This window comes from Protopterus annectens, chromosome 3.part1, assembly GCF_019279795.1.
Source record: "Protopterus annectens isolate FY-2018-M chromosome 3.part1, PAN1.0, whole genome shotgun sequence".
Lineage (NCBI taxonomy): Eukaryota > Metazoa > Chordata > Ceratodontiformes > Protopteridae > Protopterus > Protopterus annectens.
This window is the reverse complement of record NC_056732.1, coordinates 1,681,294,215-1,681,310,402: the sequence shown is the minus strand read 5'-3', so window position 1 is coordinate 1,681,310,402 and position 16,188 is coordinate 1,681,294,215. Positions and strand designations below refer to the sequence as shown.

At 38.4% G+C, this 16,188-nt stretch overlaps 1 long non-coding RNA gene across 1 annotated transcript in view; it reads right to left on the bottom strand.

Annotated features, from left to right (window-relative positions):
* LOC122798619 overlaps positions 1–12,110 on the bottom strand; it is a 130,255-nt gene extending 118,145 nt beyond the window's left edge. Inside the window, exon 1 of the long non-coding RNA XR_006364286.1 lies at positions 11,848–12,110. This is a non-coding gene — a long non-coding RNA (uncharacterized LOC122798619). The remainder of the gene's footprint in view (positions 1–11,847) is intronic.
* Between the last annotated feature and the right edge of the window lie 4,078 nt (positions 12,111–16,188).

The window sequence follows — 16,188 nt, the reverse complement described above, 5'->3', positions numbered from 1 at the left end:
CTCAACTATGTACTTCTGTTTCTTTTACTTGGTATTGCCCTTTTAAGTGTACTGTTCTATTTTAATTGAAAGGAAGTGATGTAATGTACCAACTGCTACTTAGGTTCAAAAAGGTTTTGGCGCCCTTTTTGTACTTCTCTGATGAAGCTTCTCTTTTTTGGAGTAGCGAAAACGCTTGTTGTCTTTCCACAATAAATTTGCGTTAAGGAATATTACTTTGTGCTTTGACCAGGACCTCTTGTTGTACCTTTCCTTATCTAGTCATTTGCTCTCAATACCTTGGTTCCTTTGCCAGTTTTCTCTAATAAATTCCAGAACCCCCTTGCCTAGTGTCTGTATCCCTAATTGCAGTCATCCCTATCAAAAGAATCTCCTCTCTCTATTCCTGGTGTTGGCTTAGTTCTTAAAATACTTTGCTATTTTATGAATATAATATTCTGTATCCAAAATCTCAGTCTCTCCATGTTTATTGAGCTTCCCCATTTCATCATACCTTTCCATTTTTAATTACAGTTTTCTGCCTGTGCTGTTTGTAACGTCCTCCCTCTCTGAGCCAGTAATCAAGGAGCCAGAATCCTCACCAGAGGCACTGGAGAGGGACGTTCACTTGGAACAAAAACACATACACGGTATTTTCAGATGCAGCTCTCTGCATCAAGCACAAGTTCCCTTAAAAGCACACTCAGTTGAAGGTGTGCGTTTTTCCTCTCTCTCTCTCTCTCTCTCTCTCTCTCTCTCTCTCTCTCCAGGCCCCCATAAGACTCCCCACTGGCACAGCTGTAGAGTTGAGTCCTCAGCATAGTTCCCAAGCCAAGTCCTCCAGCACCCCCTCTGTCCCTGCTCCAAGCAACTAATACACACTCTTGGAGATTTGATTTGCGTGCGAGTGGACACACACACAGGCACATGAAAGGTTGGCACAAATTTACTAGCTATGTCCCCTTCTGCCCAGACTATAAAAGGTAGTTACACTGCCACCAGACACTCCAAAGCCAGCTACTCTAAGGCTCTTACAAGGGTACCCAATTATACTGAGTGAAATTAATATCAATACCAATCGTACTGTTTGGCCAGTGCAGTAAGGCTTTCAGGAGTGGCCAAAAAGTCACCAAATAGATACAAGTACTCCCAAAGGTTAATATATTCTCTAAAGGACCAGCCACAATGAATACTTTAAATATATTTAATAATAAAATAATGTGAAAATATTAAATATCTATTTACAATAAACACCAAAGCTAAAAAAACAGGAAATATTAAAACAGCGCAGACAAATAGAGTCATACAGATACAGAAAAACAGTACTTAACTAATCTCACTGTATTTTCCCGACTGATGTAAAGGGTTGCTATTCCCTGGTCACTTACTAGAGCAAGGCAAGATGTGAAGGGTTACTATTCCCTGGTCACTTACAAGAGCAAGGCAAGATGACCTAGGTAAGGAATCCTTCTTTGTCAGATTTCAAAAAACAGACTGCTCTGAGACTTCTGTCTCATCTATTAAAACATCATTTCAGTGATGGATTACAGAAAGGAATCACATATCTGGTCATCTGACTTCTGCTTCCCATAATACCCCCATTACTAGAAACTGAACCAGAATCTCACACATACATTGTTACCACACACACAGATAAGAGCTTTGCTGAGATGTGTTATACCATCTGGAAGCCACAGAACCAGTTCAACACTTCCACCCTTCCAGGTTAGCAATTAGTTCACTGCTACGAACAATACAATAAGGATTCCTAGTGCTCGTTTCAAAGACATTTTGTCTCTGGCTGCAATCAGAACTGTACAATACAATCTTTACAGCCTACCAGGTAATTTAATTTAAAACTATTTTTCAAAGTTAGCTGGACTGAGATTAACTCTTTTCTTCCAGTATCCTCTGCTACAATATTCATTTCAACAGTTACCATACAGTCTGATATACAGGTGCATTTTTCTTTCTGCCCAGCAGGACCCACTTTGCTGGTATATTTTTTAACACAAACAACTTTACAAATACATGTTCAACACAAGCATTTGCACACATCATTTTGACAATACAAATGACATATAATTCTTTACAAAACTCCAGCCAGCTGTGCTGGCATATGTTACACATCCACTGCCCTACTTCTGGCATAGCCGGCAATACCTCACATCGTCACACTATGCATACAGGGAGCTTTAATTGTACTGCTCTGAAACACCCCTTCAAATCAGATAATCCCAATCCACTCTATTCTACTGGAAGAATCACCTTTATCCCACTAGCATGTTACCATTGTCCCCTCCCATATAAAGTCCTTCCGTTCTTTGTTAATTGCGATCAACTTTTTCGCTGGTTGATAAAAGCATGCCTGACCTGTGTACAAGACTAAAGGGACTAACACATTTTAATTGCTTTTATTTTACTACCCATATCCATATAACAGAGCTTCCATTTTCTCAGGTTTTTATATTATCTCTTGTTTAGTCACTTCTCACACACCCTTAACTGCCACACAGGAATCTTTTTTTTAATCCATACTGCTAAATACTTCATTTTATCATGTCCCCATAAATATGGATATTGGTGAACCAATGCGTGTGTGGGTAGATAATTTATCACTACTGCCTTTGTTTCAGCTTCGTTAATTTTGCATCTTGAAAATATTTAACTCAAAATGATCTACAACACTGTAATCTTCCTTTCCAGATTTGTAAGATATAAAATTATAGCAATGGCAAATAAAACCAGTTTTTCTTCGCTACCATACCAATTATATCCTTCAATTTCCGAGTCCCTTATTTTCTTTGCCAATGGTTCTAAATATAATACAAATAAAGGGGAAATATGGCATCCCCTTCTGGCTCCTCTGCTCAAGCAGAGATTATCAAAGAGAACCCTACCCACTTTCATTTTCACCTCTGATCCCTCTTATATCCTCTAATCAACCTTATAATTTTATCAGGAAATGCAAATGCTTCAGTTGCCCTGCTCATAAATTCCCAGCTTACTCGAATTGCTTTCTCTGCATCAAGACCCATCAACAACAGTGGTATTTTCTTGTATTCTCCTTCCCTCTGGATCATCAATATTCTGTTAGTGTCACAAAAAGTGCTCTGCAAAGCCACACTGATCTACATCTATCAATTTGGGCATCACTTTTGCCATTCTTTTAGCCTTTAAAGACAAACACTTTATAATCATGGTTTAATATTGAAATGGCTGTATGAAGCTGGATCCGAAAGATCTTTACCTTCTTTAGGTATTACAGCTACCACTGCCTTCTTCCAGGATGTTGGTAGTTCTCCTCAAAATGCTGTTAAACAAAACCTTCCAAATCAGTTTTTCTATCCTAGCTTCCAAACATCCACAAGAATACCATCTATTCCTGGGGGCTTTCCTATCGATTTGTTATACATTACAATTTTTATCTCATTTCCTCCTATCCTAAATGTTAGTAACTGAGACTCATCTACCTCCAACCTTGGCATCTTTAATTTTTCCATAAACATTTCCATTTGTATCTTTTCTTGATTTCCATATTTCTCTGCTTTATAAAGACATAGACTTTCCTAAATATTTCTAATACCTCTATAGGATCTATTGTTACCTTCCTTGTTATAGGATCCCTAAGCTTGGCAACAGCCCTTTCTATTTTCTGTTACCCAAGTTGTTATGCTAAAAGTTTTTGTGCTCTAGAGTTATCAAAAAACAGTTGCTTAACAGCAATCTTTCTAAACTTGTGCATAATATCAAGGTAATCCCTTACTTTCTCTATAGCATTCTGCAGTTGATCCTCTTCTTGTTCTCTGAGATTCCTCCTATTCTGCACTACTTTGTCAGTCCCTGTAAATAATTTCTGTTGCTTCTTAGCCATATTTCCCTTATTTCCACCATATGTTTAAACCCCACCTTAATTTTATCCCATTCACTAGCTATAGTTTCAGAATAAATTTCTATCGTCTCTAATAGCTCATGAATAATCTCCACTATCCTTAAATTCCTCTCTTTTCAGCAGATGGGAGGGAAACCACCAGTGTCTCATGTTTATTTCATTACTCCAAGTTTTTATTTTAGTTGCTACTGGCACATGATCTGAAATAGCTGAGTACACATCAAGACCTTCAATTAAATGCATATATTCCTGTGAAATAATTCTGTCTACAAAAACCAACAGCCAACAGAATCCCAGTAGCTCGAGCAGAGATACTAGTTGGAAACTGTAAATTCCAATAATCCACGAAACAAAAGCCGCTAAGTAAAATCTTTGATAAAATCACAAGATATAGCCACACCTTAGCCACGGTCTAAAAGTAAAAATGGTTTAATACTTATACTATCGTTAATTATCATTTTTACTTTTAGACCGTGGCTAAGGTGTGGCTATATCTTGTGATTTTATCAAAGATTTTACTTCTTAAAATATATTATGTCTATATATTTATATATTTTTCTTGTCATTGAGCCCATGTGGTTGTAATTATTATTAATTATTATTCATTACCATCATTATTTAATATATTTTTATATATTTATGTACATTTCTCTATGTAAGTTGTTTATATTCATTTTTCATTACTCATTTCTTGTTTTTGTATACACTTTATTAGTATACATTACATAGTATATTTATGGTTTTTAACATTTTTAACATTGTTATAATGTTCATTTTAATGAGGTTGTATAAGGCAGCTTTTTTGGCGCCAAGCAAGCTATTTATTGGATCAACTAATTGGTACCAGGTGGTTTTGAAGAAGTCTGCTGTAGGCGGATGAAAGCGCTAAACCTGCTTTTCTGTGTGGAGCTCTGTGTGTTTAAACAACAATAAATCAGTTTTTTAGCCTTAGCGGCTTTTGTTTCGTGGATTATTGGAATTTACAGTTTCTAACTAGTATCTCTGCTCGAGCTACTGGGATTCTGTTGGCCGTTGGTTTTTGCATTCAGTTTTGGAACTGTTTGGTTCATTTCTTTAAATAATTCTGTCTAGCCTAGCCCAGTTTTTGTATCATGGGGAATAATATGTAAATTCACTCCAAACTCCTATTACTGAATTCACATGTTCTATGCCAAACATATTCATACATTTCTTCAAAAATCTACCCTCCTTTATTATATTTTCCCTCCCCCCCAACACATTTTCACTGCTGCAAATTTCAAGTTCTCACTTATAATATTCCTGGCTGAAAAATGATTTCTCCCAGAATATTCTTAAGCAACATTATAGCAGTTTTAAATGGAATATAAATACATGCCAGTGTAATCCTCCTCCCTTGCCAGTAGCAATTACCACAACTCTACCATTAGCTTTTTTATCCTCCTCTATCACTATTGGACCTCCTCTTGCAAAACAAGTGCTCCACATTTCCTTCATCCCAGGTATTCTGCTGAATAACCATCCTGAACCTTTATCAAATTCACCTATTCAGTTCTTTCCAAGTGTGTCTCTTGTAGCATAGCTATTTGCACTGTACATTTTTAATATAGTTCGCTACTTTCTTTTTTATCTGCGAGACCACTGACATTTAAAGACATTACAGAAAGCATCACTCTATTAAAAAGTTATTATTCCCATCTTTTACGTATAACACCTTTTTTGTTAAATGTCTAGTTCCAGCTGTGTTGAACTTTTATACAGTTGTTTCTTGCCATATTCATTTGAGCCTATGTCGCATCTTACAAAACTTTTTGTTGTATTGAAAGCTGTCAAATAAAATACCCCCTAAAACCTATTAACTTAATACTAATACATAAAATGATGTACATCTTCAAATATCAAAGTTTTACCCTCCTAATAAGAACAAATGTGCCAAACTGACACCCACACTAACAGTTTGAGCTAACCTAAAAGAAAGGTTATGCATACTAAGATGCAAGGTGCAGCCTGTGCTTCTAAGTGCTGACTGGTTTTGCCTTCTTTATAGCTCTCCCAGCTAGGAAAACACTGGAATGCTTTCAGAGAACATGATCTCTTAGCCAATTTCTCTTTTTTTCAAGCCAAACACTCTCCACCAAACTGTAGCCAATTTATCTTTATCAGATTGCAACCAATTTCTCTATTTGCTAGAAAAAAGCCTTAGAATATTCAGTATTCATTTTCATTTACTTGCTTTCTCTTAAAACATGTTACTAGATCAATCTCAGGTCCTTAAAAAACAGTCTTTCCCCCATGCAAGAATTAGAAAAAGAACATTAGTCTTGTCATGCTAGGCTTTTTTTTTTATATATACATTGCAGTGCCTAGTGCCTACATTTCTTAAAACCGAACAAGGAGAAAGCGAGAGAGAAAAAAAAAAAAAACGGGCAGCACATGTTTACAATGGTATCCCCATTAAAATAACTGAGAAAACTTTACTTTATAGCATGCACAGAAAATACTATTTTTATGGTGTATGGTTAAGAAAACATTTGCCTTACTTACAGTTAACTTTTGCCCTCCTCTTCATCTCCCCTAAGTATATTCCTGAACATTAATGGCATGAAGTAGGGCATATGATTTAGAGTACCCCACAAATCCAACAAATCCAATATTTCCAGATTTTCTTTTTCTGCCACATTTCACAAATATAGCTACTGCACTATAATCCCACATTAAGTTACTGGTTTTATTACTGTTCATCACCATCTCCCAAGCCCTGTCTCTGCTTCGCTTCCAATGTACTCTCGATTCTTCTACTCAACTCTCATGCTCCCTTCCTTCTCTCCAGCATTTTCCAATGAAACATTGGAAAAGGTTTCACTGGTACAGTCTCTCTCTCTGTGGTCTTTATTACCAGAAGAACAAGAAGCAGAATCTTCCGTTTCACAGCTCACTTTTTGTTGGAGGTTTGCATTTCCTTCTTAGCAAATAATTCATCAAAAAATGGTTTTATCCTTCCAGGGAAGAGTACTTTGAAGATGCTGAGAACAGCAGCTTGAATCTCACTCCTGCTTCTTGATATTCCCTGAACAGTGGAATACATGTACTCCTCTTCGGCCTGGTGTACAATGAGTAATCATTCTCGACAAACACTGTGCAGTCTCCAATTTTTAGTACTTTGTCCTTCTGCCACAGTTTTGTCAGAATCATCTCCTTCTGCTGGTAGGACTGCATCTTCAGCATTAAAGATCTAAGCTGCCTTCTCATAGTCGAGTTTGGAGCATTCACACAACGTGGCCTTTCAACTAACAACAACTGCTGTGAATACCAGTCCAATTGCTTATTTGTGCTTTCATAAAATTAATGTAGTCTGCTCTTTTTATCTTCTCTGGTACAGCTAAAAGTATTGGGTTTTCCCCTAGGTGCTCTGTCCTCTAATTCTATTTTTTTTTTAAATATCTCTTCTTGAGCAGTCTCATATTCAGCCAGCCTTTTCTTCTTTTCAACATCAAATTTTTGCAACTTTATCACGAGTATCTTTTTAAAACTTCTTCCATTTTCCATCCTTTTGTTTGAGTTGATATACTCCAAAGTTTCATTTGTTTTAACCAAGTCCACATGTAGTTGCTTTGTATCTTCATCTAGGTTACTGGAAGTCATTTCTAGAGGTTGCACTGCTTTTTGCTGAAAAGCTGCAGAACTTTTCCCAGTCTGATTTTCCTCACCTTTTGTAGCTGATTTTCTTTCATGTCCTCTGGATATCTTTTTTCCTGGTATCCATGCAGTGCAATTACTAGTCTGTTACTGAAATTTACCCATAAATGCAAAAGTCTACTGGCCTTATCATGGAGTTTCTGTTTTCACACTGGCAGAGCTAGAATTAAACTGTTACTCAATATGCAGCCATTTTGGTCATTCCATGGTTGCTTTAGATTTAACTTCTATCTTCTTGTCACTGCTTTTTTTTTGGCAGCCAATAGCATTAAACTCAGCAAGGCCTTACTATGTTCAGGAAATTCTGATTTTATACCCAGCTAAAAAGGATCACTTCCTTGGTTACAACTATTTGCTTCCCCAACATTTTTGACAAAGTAGTCTAAGGAATTAAAATTTGCCAACTCATTAGATTCCTTAAAACATGTTCTCCATTAACTCTTTCCAATCACTTTCAAGCAAAAATGTTAATTCTTCTGGAGTTTTAAGCCTAGTCAATAACCTGGGTTTAGAATCAAATATTAGGTAAAGACCTTAACTATTATGACAACCCCACTCCCACTATAGTAGGAATTACTATTACTCCCCTTTCCTATCAAGGTTGAAATACTAGGCAACCATCTGCAAACCATTATATGCCTAGTCAATAACCAAATAGTGGACAAAGGTGACAATTGAACCATGTGTCTGCAGAGTAAACACCTCAACCATCATGCCAACCCAAAGCAGTGTTTTTTAAATGAGAATTTGGCAATTCCAATTCTTATTCTATCACCTGCATATGATAAACTTTCTCTGGAATTCAGAAACATGACTTCAATCATACTGAAACTACTGCAGGTATGCCTCTAAGTGTAAATTAAGACAAATGGTAATCATCAGTTAATTAGCTAGAATTTTGTGGACAAGATGCTACTGAATAAAAAAAGCACCTTTAGAAACAGCACAGATATTAGTCATGTAAAGGTTGTGGTGTCTGATGGGCGTTTACGTGCATGGGATCTTAGGCTTTGAGATAAGCAGTGATTGTGTGCTATCCTTTGCCTCTTAGCCAGATCCAGGGCATAGTGTGTATGCCAGCCAGGGCATAGTGTGCATGCCTCTGTCTGCCAGCACCATATGCAGCTGGCGGTTCTTCCTCAGACTCCTCATCTGTACCTGCTGCTGGCCCTGCCTGTGATCCTTGAAACTGTGGTCCTGTCTCTTGCTGTCCTTGAAGCCATTTCCTGTACCTGCTGCTGGCCCTGCCTGTGATCCTTGAAACTGTGGTCCTGTCTCTTGCTGTCCTTGAAGCCATTTCCTGAGAATTATACTGTGCAACATGGCAGTAAGTATTTCAGCACAGTTGCCTGGGTCATACTGTAGTGCACCTTCTGATGTCTAGTCACCAGAATCTTGATTTAACCAAACCAAAACACAAGTTCTATGATACTCCTAGTTTAAGCAAAGGCCTCACTGTGCCTCTGCTCAACGGGGTTATGTGAGTTTCTCATGGGGGTCATGAGCCAGTAATCCAGTGTATAACTTCCATCCCCCGTAGATGCCCTTAAGGAATATCACCCCTATCTAACCTGAAGTACAGCTCACAAGTGTGCCATGTGTGTGAGTTGTGGAAAATACATGGGCTACCTGCACAGACATTGTAGATGATCCCTTGGGCATTACAGACAACCTGACAATTTATAGAGTGGAAACCTTTTGTTGACGTACTTCCTTCCCAGTTCCACAAGTGAGGCCTTTATTTCTATGTATGTACAGGCTTTCATTTCTATGTATATGCAATCTATGGCCCCCAGAACTTCAGGGAAGTGTGCTATTCAATAAAATTCCTGCACGGTTCTTGCTCTCTCCTGTGGTTTACATGAGAAACAGATGTGCTCCTTTGCATGTAGTAGCATTGCATTTAATAACTATGTAATATTCTAGATGCTGAAGCCTGTGATACTCCTAATATATCCCCTACAGGTCTCCAGAAAGTACCACTAGCTAGTATATGTAATATTACACATACTTTTGTTTCCACAGGGATAGGTTCTCCATGATTTCCCGGTGGCCTGAGGTGTGGGTGGCAGAGGTTGCACATTTCTTCCAGTGTTTCCCTGTCCACTCTGCATCTCTCAACAATTTCTGTTTCATGCAGTCAATTATAAGTTAAACAGGGTCTGTACACCCTTATTTTTGCTAGAGGTCTGTCAGCAGCAACAGCAGCACCCCGATTTAAAGCCTGCTGCACATACAGAATAAAAGCAACAGCAACCTGTAACATGTTAATTGTGCCTGTATTCCAAAAGATTTTGATGTACAAGGCAAAAGCCAACAGCGAGTATACACAATTGCTTTATAGCTTCCTGAATAGCTCACCATGTTGAATTGATCATCACGTACTCTGACTCGTTATGCTTTCATTAGTATATTCTGCAGTCCCCTTTTGTTTAGTGGCTCTACGTGTCACGTACAGCCTCTTACTGAATACCAAACAACACACTATCATGTTGGTGACACTTCACAACATCAACACAATTGCTACACTCTGTGTAGCTCTTTATGAATCCTGACCCCCAATCATAACAACGCACTGTTAATATCATGTCTAGCTCTAAGCACTAATAGCTGACAATGCCTGGCAGTAAACAGCAGCAGAACATGAAACAGTTTAAACTTCATTTCTGCCTGCTGTCCTACAGACAATCAAAATGTATTTTGGAACCAACTGCTTCCTTTAGATGGGGAGAACACAAAGACATCTTATGCTGTCGGTTTTACAATGCTTCCCAACTGCTTTACCAGCTTTCAAAGCCAACACAACACTTGGCATTTTTTTTTCCTGTAACTAGTAGTACATAGACATACTACAGGGAATTACTATCAGATAACTCTTCACATGAATGGCAAGATTCATCTCTCGAGCTTCACTGCTGATTTTAACTTCTTGGCAATAACAACAAACACATAACACTCCTATGATTGGAGATCTGAACATAATGCTCTATATTAACAAGTGAAATTCATGTTTTGTATTAAAAAAGCAAGACCATAATTTTGTCATAACCAAGCAAAATTCTCAGGCAGCATTAAACTTAAGTGACGGCACTTATTACATACAGGTGAATTCATGATTCTTATGGATATTATACATATGATATAGCTCATTAATATGCATACTTAAATTAAATTCATGACTGCTTATGTGACTAACTTAAAATTGTACTAAGTAGTTTCTGAGGTTACTGTTTAGCCAAAGTGATTAAGATCAGCAAGTCATTTTGATTTCATGGCACATTTTAAGAGAAGGTTGTGCCACTGGTACCTGATGCAAATGTAGCAATGGAAGCAAACTTTCATTTGTAGGGAATACAGGGGTTGTACTTCTTCCTGGTAGTAAAATAGCAATGGGAGCAAACATTCTTAGGGGCTAGAGGAACTGTGTTTTCTTCCTGGTGTTAATGCAGTTTCATCACAATGGAAGACGGTGTTTTGACAGCCTAAGACTGGCTAGTATGGGGTCTAGGAGACCGAATTTCATTGTGATGTTTAAAATATTTCATCATAAACACTATAATCCAAGTTTAATATCAGTAAAATTACTGAATAAAGTGGAAATGGGGAATAGGCAAGAAATAAAGAAATATAAAGCTGTGATGGACATGTGACCACTAAGGCAGAAGACACATAAGAAAACTGTTACAGTATTCTTACAGGTAACTTTTTGATTCACTTTCATATGTAATAATAAAACTAAGTGATTTTAATAAGGATGTGCAACTCTTCACTGACAAGTGACATGAGATCATCAGCACTCACATGTACTAAAACCAGCTCATGCAGGTGGGACCTCAGTTTACTATATCAGTAACATTAGTGCAACCCACCTTGGACCACCACAGCACTATGTTTTAGTGGAGTGTCAGTACATAACAAATCTGAGTGCTTGGTGTAAGGCTAAAACTTATAGCTTCTGTTCTTTTCAGCATCAAAGACACGTATGTAAGCTGCTAAACCAATGGCACGAATGCCTTACTTTGTTAAATGATGTACTGCTCTGTGTTGCTTTAGCACTGCAATGCCATTATAAAGAATAGTCTACACCTCTTGCCATGTTTTAACAAATCATTATCTTTCTTACTTGCCGTTTGTTGTATATGCCACTGAAGTTTTATTTAAGACTTATGAAAACATTCATAACACACTTGTCAGGCTGCTGGAATATTCTAATTTTAGATATGTTTTATTTATTCATAAAAAATAACTGCACTTTCATTAAAACATAATTACACCCAAAATGACGATTAAACAATACTCACCAAATTTACAACACATCTTTGGTAAAATGTTTTTGTATAAAGGGTCAGTTCCATCTATCAGATTAATCCTGCCAATCGTTTTGGAATGGTACAAGATGTATTTATTTCCAGATGAACCAGTCATTTTTGATGTAAAGAAAGGAAATTTAATATCTTGAGGGTGCTCAACTTCCACCAAAAAATTATCATCATCAATTAGTCTGGAAATCCACTCAGAATGTTTTTTGTGTAGTTTGCTGTATATAGTTACTTTCTTCTTTTCGGTCACTGCAAGCAGATGAATGAAATGTAAGAAAATTAGTGAACAAGAAATAACTGGCAAATGTCAGCCTTATCAGACAGTAAAACATCTACTGCATCGTTGTACCATACAACAGTCTACAACATGTGACAACAACAAGGAGTATAAGAACTGAAAACCGTACCCAAGTATTAACTGAGCATCTACACATTTCTTGGAAGTCCAAGCATAGAACAATGGGCTGGACACACAATTATGTTATGCTAAGTGGTAATCTTCATTATCTAGTATACATCTCTAAAATGAACCTACAGTTCATGAAAGGACAACGCTCTCCAGATAACCTAAGCAGTACCTTGCACCAGACATATGCAAATCAGGACCGATGACCGAGGGCAGATGAAGGGCTTACTTATGTTAACAATTCTAATTTTCAGCAAGATTTCAGAATTATGTCTGCAGAATTTCAGCTGGACTAGTATTACTAAGGCTGAAAGCTAAAGCTGTAAGTACTGCAAGGACAGATCCAGCAAAGCAGCAGACTTCCTCCATTCTGGTTCCAAGTTGCTCTCAGTTCACCAGGTTATATGCATTTGTTTGTTTAAACTCTGCATTTCTGCTGATCTGCAAGTAAATATGCCTGAACTAATGAAACAACAGAATAACTTAAGCTTCTAGAAATACTGTAGAAAAAATAAAATTTGTGTACTTACCATAACATTGGATCGGTGTTGTCATATTCCATCCATTCATCTATGGATGGGTCTTAGATCTGGCTTCAGCCCCTTCAAAGCTTTGGATCCGGTGGTCTGGCTCCTCCCCTACCCATAAATCCCACATATAGAACACGCTACCTTAGACTGAGTTTGTCTACCTAAAACCATTGGAAGAAAAACAAAAGTAAAAGATGGCAATCTAAAAAATTGGGATATAATGAAAAAATGTGCTATCTGCAAGAAAAAGGATTAAGTGGAGAGGCAGCCTAATCCTTCAGGAACCAAGGAAAGGTCAGCTAGATCCATCTCAGGATGTCAATTTGATAAGGAAATATTATCTTTGAAAGATATAAGGAGGTGATGGAGAAAGGGTAGTACAGGAATCGATGGAATAGAACAAAGATCCAACATTATGGTAAGTACGTAACTTTCATAACTGATATCTTTTCCATCTATTCCTCTACAGATGGATGAGTCCCCCAGCTACTTTTATATTTATGGAAGGTCTCATGGAAGAATATTCCTGTGCACAGGTGAACCAAAGGAAGCCCTGAATCAAGAATGGATATCCAAATGTGAGATAAAGGTATGGACCTTTGACAAGGTCACTGCAGCACAAATGTCATCAATTATAACACTAAAAAAGAAAGCTGTAGAAGAAACACAGATCTTGCGAATTAGCCTTAGGGTTTGAGAGCAGTGGCAACCCTTCTTTTGATAAACAAAACAAATGCATTGAGCCAACCAGCGAGATAAAGTAACCTTGGATACTGCTTTTCCCAATTTGGGTTTGGAAAAGGAAACAAACAGTTGTTTAGTAAATAAAAAGCAGTTTGCAATGAACATCTAGCAAATGAATGACATATTCATCTTTGTTAGAGAGCTTTGGGAATAAGACTGGCAAATTTATGTACTGACTGATGGACTATTCAGAAGCCACCCCAGGGGTAAAGGATGGATTAGTCTTCAGACACACTGTCTTTGTGAAAAATTATACAGTGGGTATTAAGAACAGTATCTGTAATTCAGAAATTCTCCTGGCTGAAGTAATAGCCACCAAAAATAAAAAGTCCTCCAGAACAGATATTTCAGATCAGCTTTAGTAGCAGATTCAAAGCGAGAACCTGTCAAACTGTAAAATGATAGTAATTCCCCATGGAGGAACTGGACCTCTTAGAAGTGGGCAAAGAAGAAAGATGACCCAGAGAAAGGCCTTGGAAAATCTAAGAGAAGCTATGGAGTATGTCCTTTCCGTATGTGGAAGGAAGAAATGGCAGCTAATTGAACCTTAATACAGAAATAGCTGGCTCCACCTTGAACAAATCTGAGCAAGAAGTCCAAAATTGGTGGAAGTGGGGTTTACAAAGGGTCAATGTCTTTCTCCATAACCCAAACAGAAAATCTTTTCTATTTGCTTTTGTATACTTTCCTAGTGGAACGTCTCTGTGAGTGAGAGAGAAATGTGGACAATGAAAGGGGAGAATCTGGACTGTTGAACCATCACTGGAAATGGAGAAACCATGCAGTTCTTCTGAGGGCTTAAATGTCTGGGTGAGGCAAATCTCAATTTGGAGGTTAGAGTAGGGAAATCACACTTGACTAGGCCAATAAGGGGCTAAGAGGATGACTAAGACCTACAATGCTGAGAATTTCTACAGAAACTTTGGGATCAATGATATTAAGGGAAAGCATAAAGGAGTCCCAGGGGCCAAGGGTGCATTACAGCTTCCCTGGGTGGCTCTCTCTGAATGATTAACTTCCCCGGAAAATGCACTGCTACAAGAAAGCAGCATGACAATATTGCCCACTGCCATATTCTCATGATCTCTTAACACAAGGGATATGATCTAGTTCCTCCCCATTTGCTGATGTACCAAACCACAGCCATGTTGTCTGCTTAGACAGAAATCACACCCAAGTGCACAGAGTCCTGGAAGGCCTACAACACTAGGAGAACTGTTCTCATCTCCAAAATACTGATGTGAAGACTGGCCTCTGTTTGCGACCCAGTGCCTTGGACAGTCCTTCAAAGATAATGCCCCCCCACACCCTAATTGAGAGGCATTTGCGGTCACTCTGGCCTCAGGGGCTGGTTAAAGGGTCAGTCCTCCTGAAGATGAGGGGACTTATCCCACCACCAAATGTGGTCTCTGTAAATGTTTGTAAGGATGACTGTTTAAGACACAGGCTGTTTCCTGATCAACCACTGGACCACCAATGTCCACTGAAGAATTCGCATGTAGAACCTTGGCTAGTAGTATCAAGGTAATGGAGACAGCCATGCAGCCTAAAAAGTGAGGAACTAACTAAGCAGGTGGCTTCTAGTTGAGCTTGTTGACTGGGGATGAGATCTGTGGTTGGGGGAGTGTTGCTATCATACCTTGTGTCCAACAGTGCTCCAATAAATTCCAGAGACTGGGTTGGTTGCAGCTGAGATTTGTGTAAGTTGACTACTGTTCCCAAGACATGGCATAGGTGCGATTAAGGAGTCCCTTTCTTGAATCAGTAGATCCCTGGAAGATGCGGTGCTGAGCCAGTCATACAGGTACGGAAATACAAAGAATCCTTGTAGTCATAGTCAATCTGCCAGTGCTGCGATGTATTTGGTAAACAATTGGGGGGCTGTGGTGAGTCCAAAGGCAGAGCTCTAAATTGGAAATGACTGGCTCCCAGCCAGAAGCAGAAATACATCATGGAGCACCTGTCCATCTTTATGTGGTAGTACCCATCCTGGAGCTCATTTCTCTTTAACAGCGTAAGAATGGACTGAACCATGACCATCCGAAATTTTGTCCATTTCACAAACTTGTTCAAGTAGTTTAGATCCTTTGGCACTAAAAAGAATATTGAGTAAATTCCGTATCCTCTCTGGTCTGATGGAGCCTCTTGGATAACTCGATTTCCTAGAAGCTTCTTTATTTCTGAAGTTGCTTCTTCCCTTTGCGAAGGTGGAATAATCGAGAATTCTTTTTTGAAACAAAGGAGGAATGTGAAAGGAATGACGTAACCTCTGGTTATAATCCTCTACACCCCTTTATCTTGAGTGAGGGATATCCAAGCTGTTGGATGCAGAGATAAAAGCCCCCTGACTGCCTCTAGAGTGCATCAGCTGGGCAACCATTCAGGAGCACTGGAAGGACTTCTCAGAGAAAAAACTTGGAAGCCTTGATTTTGGGGACCACCTCTGTGCCTCATGGGTGATGTCCATTATAAAAGTTTCTCCCTCGGCCACCAGCAGCTCACTCTGCAGAATTGTCAGATGAAAATCCCTGAGATTTTCAAAATCATGTTCTCTTCCCTGATTTCTTGAGAAAGTCCTTTGAGTGGTTGAGAATGTGATCCCTATGGCAGATAGGGACTTACCATCCTTTTCACTTCTGGAAA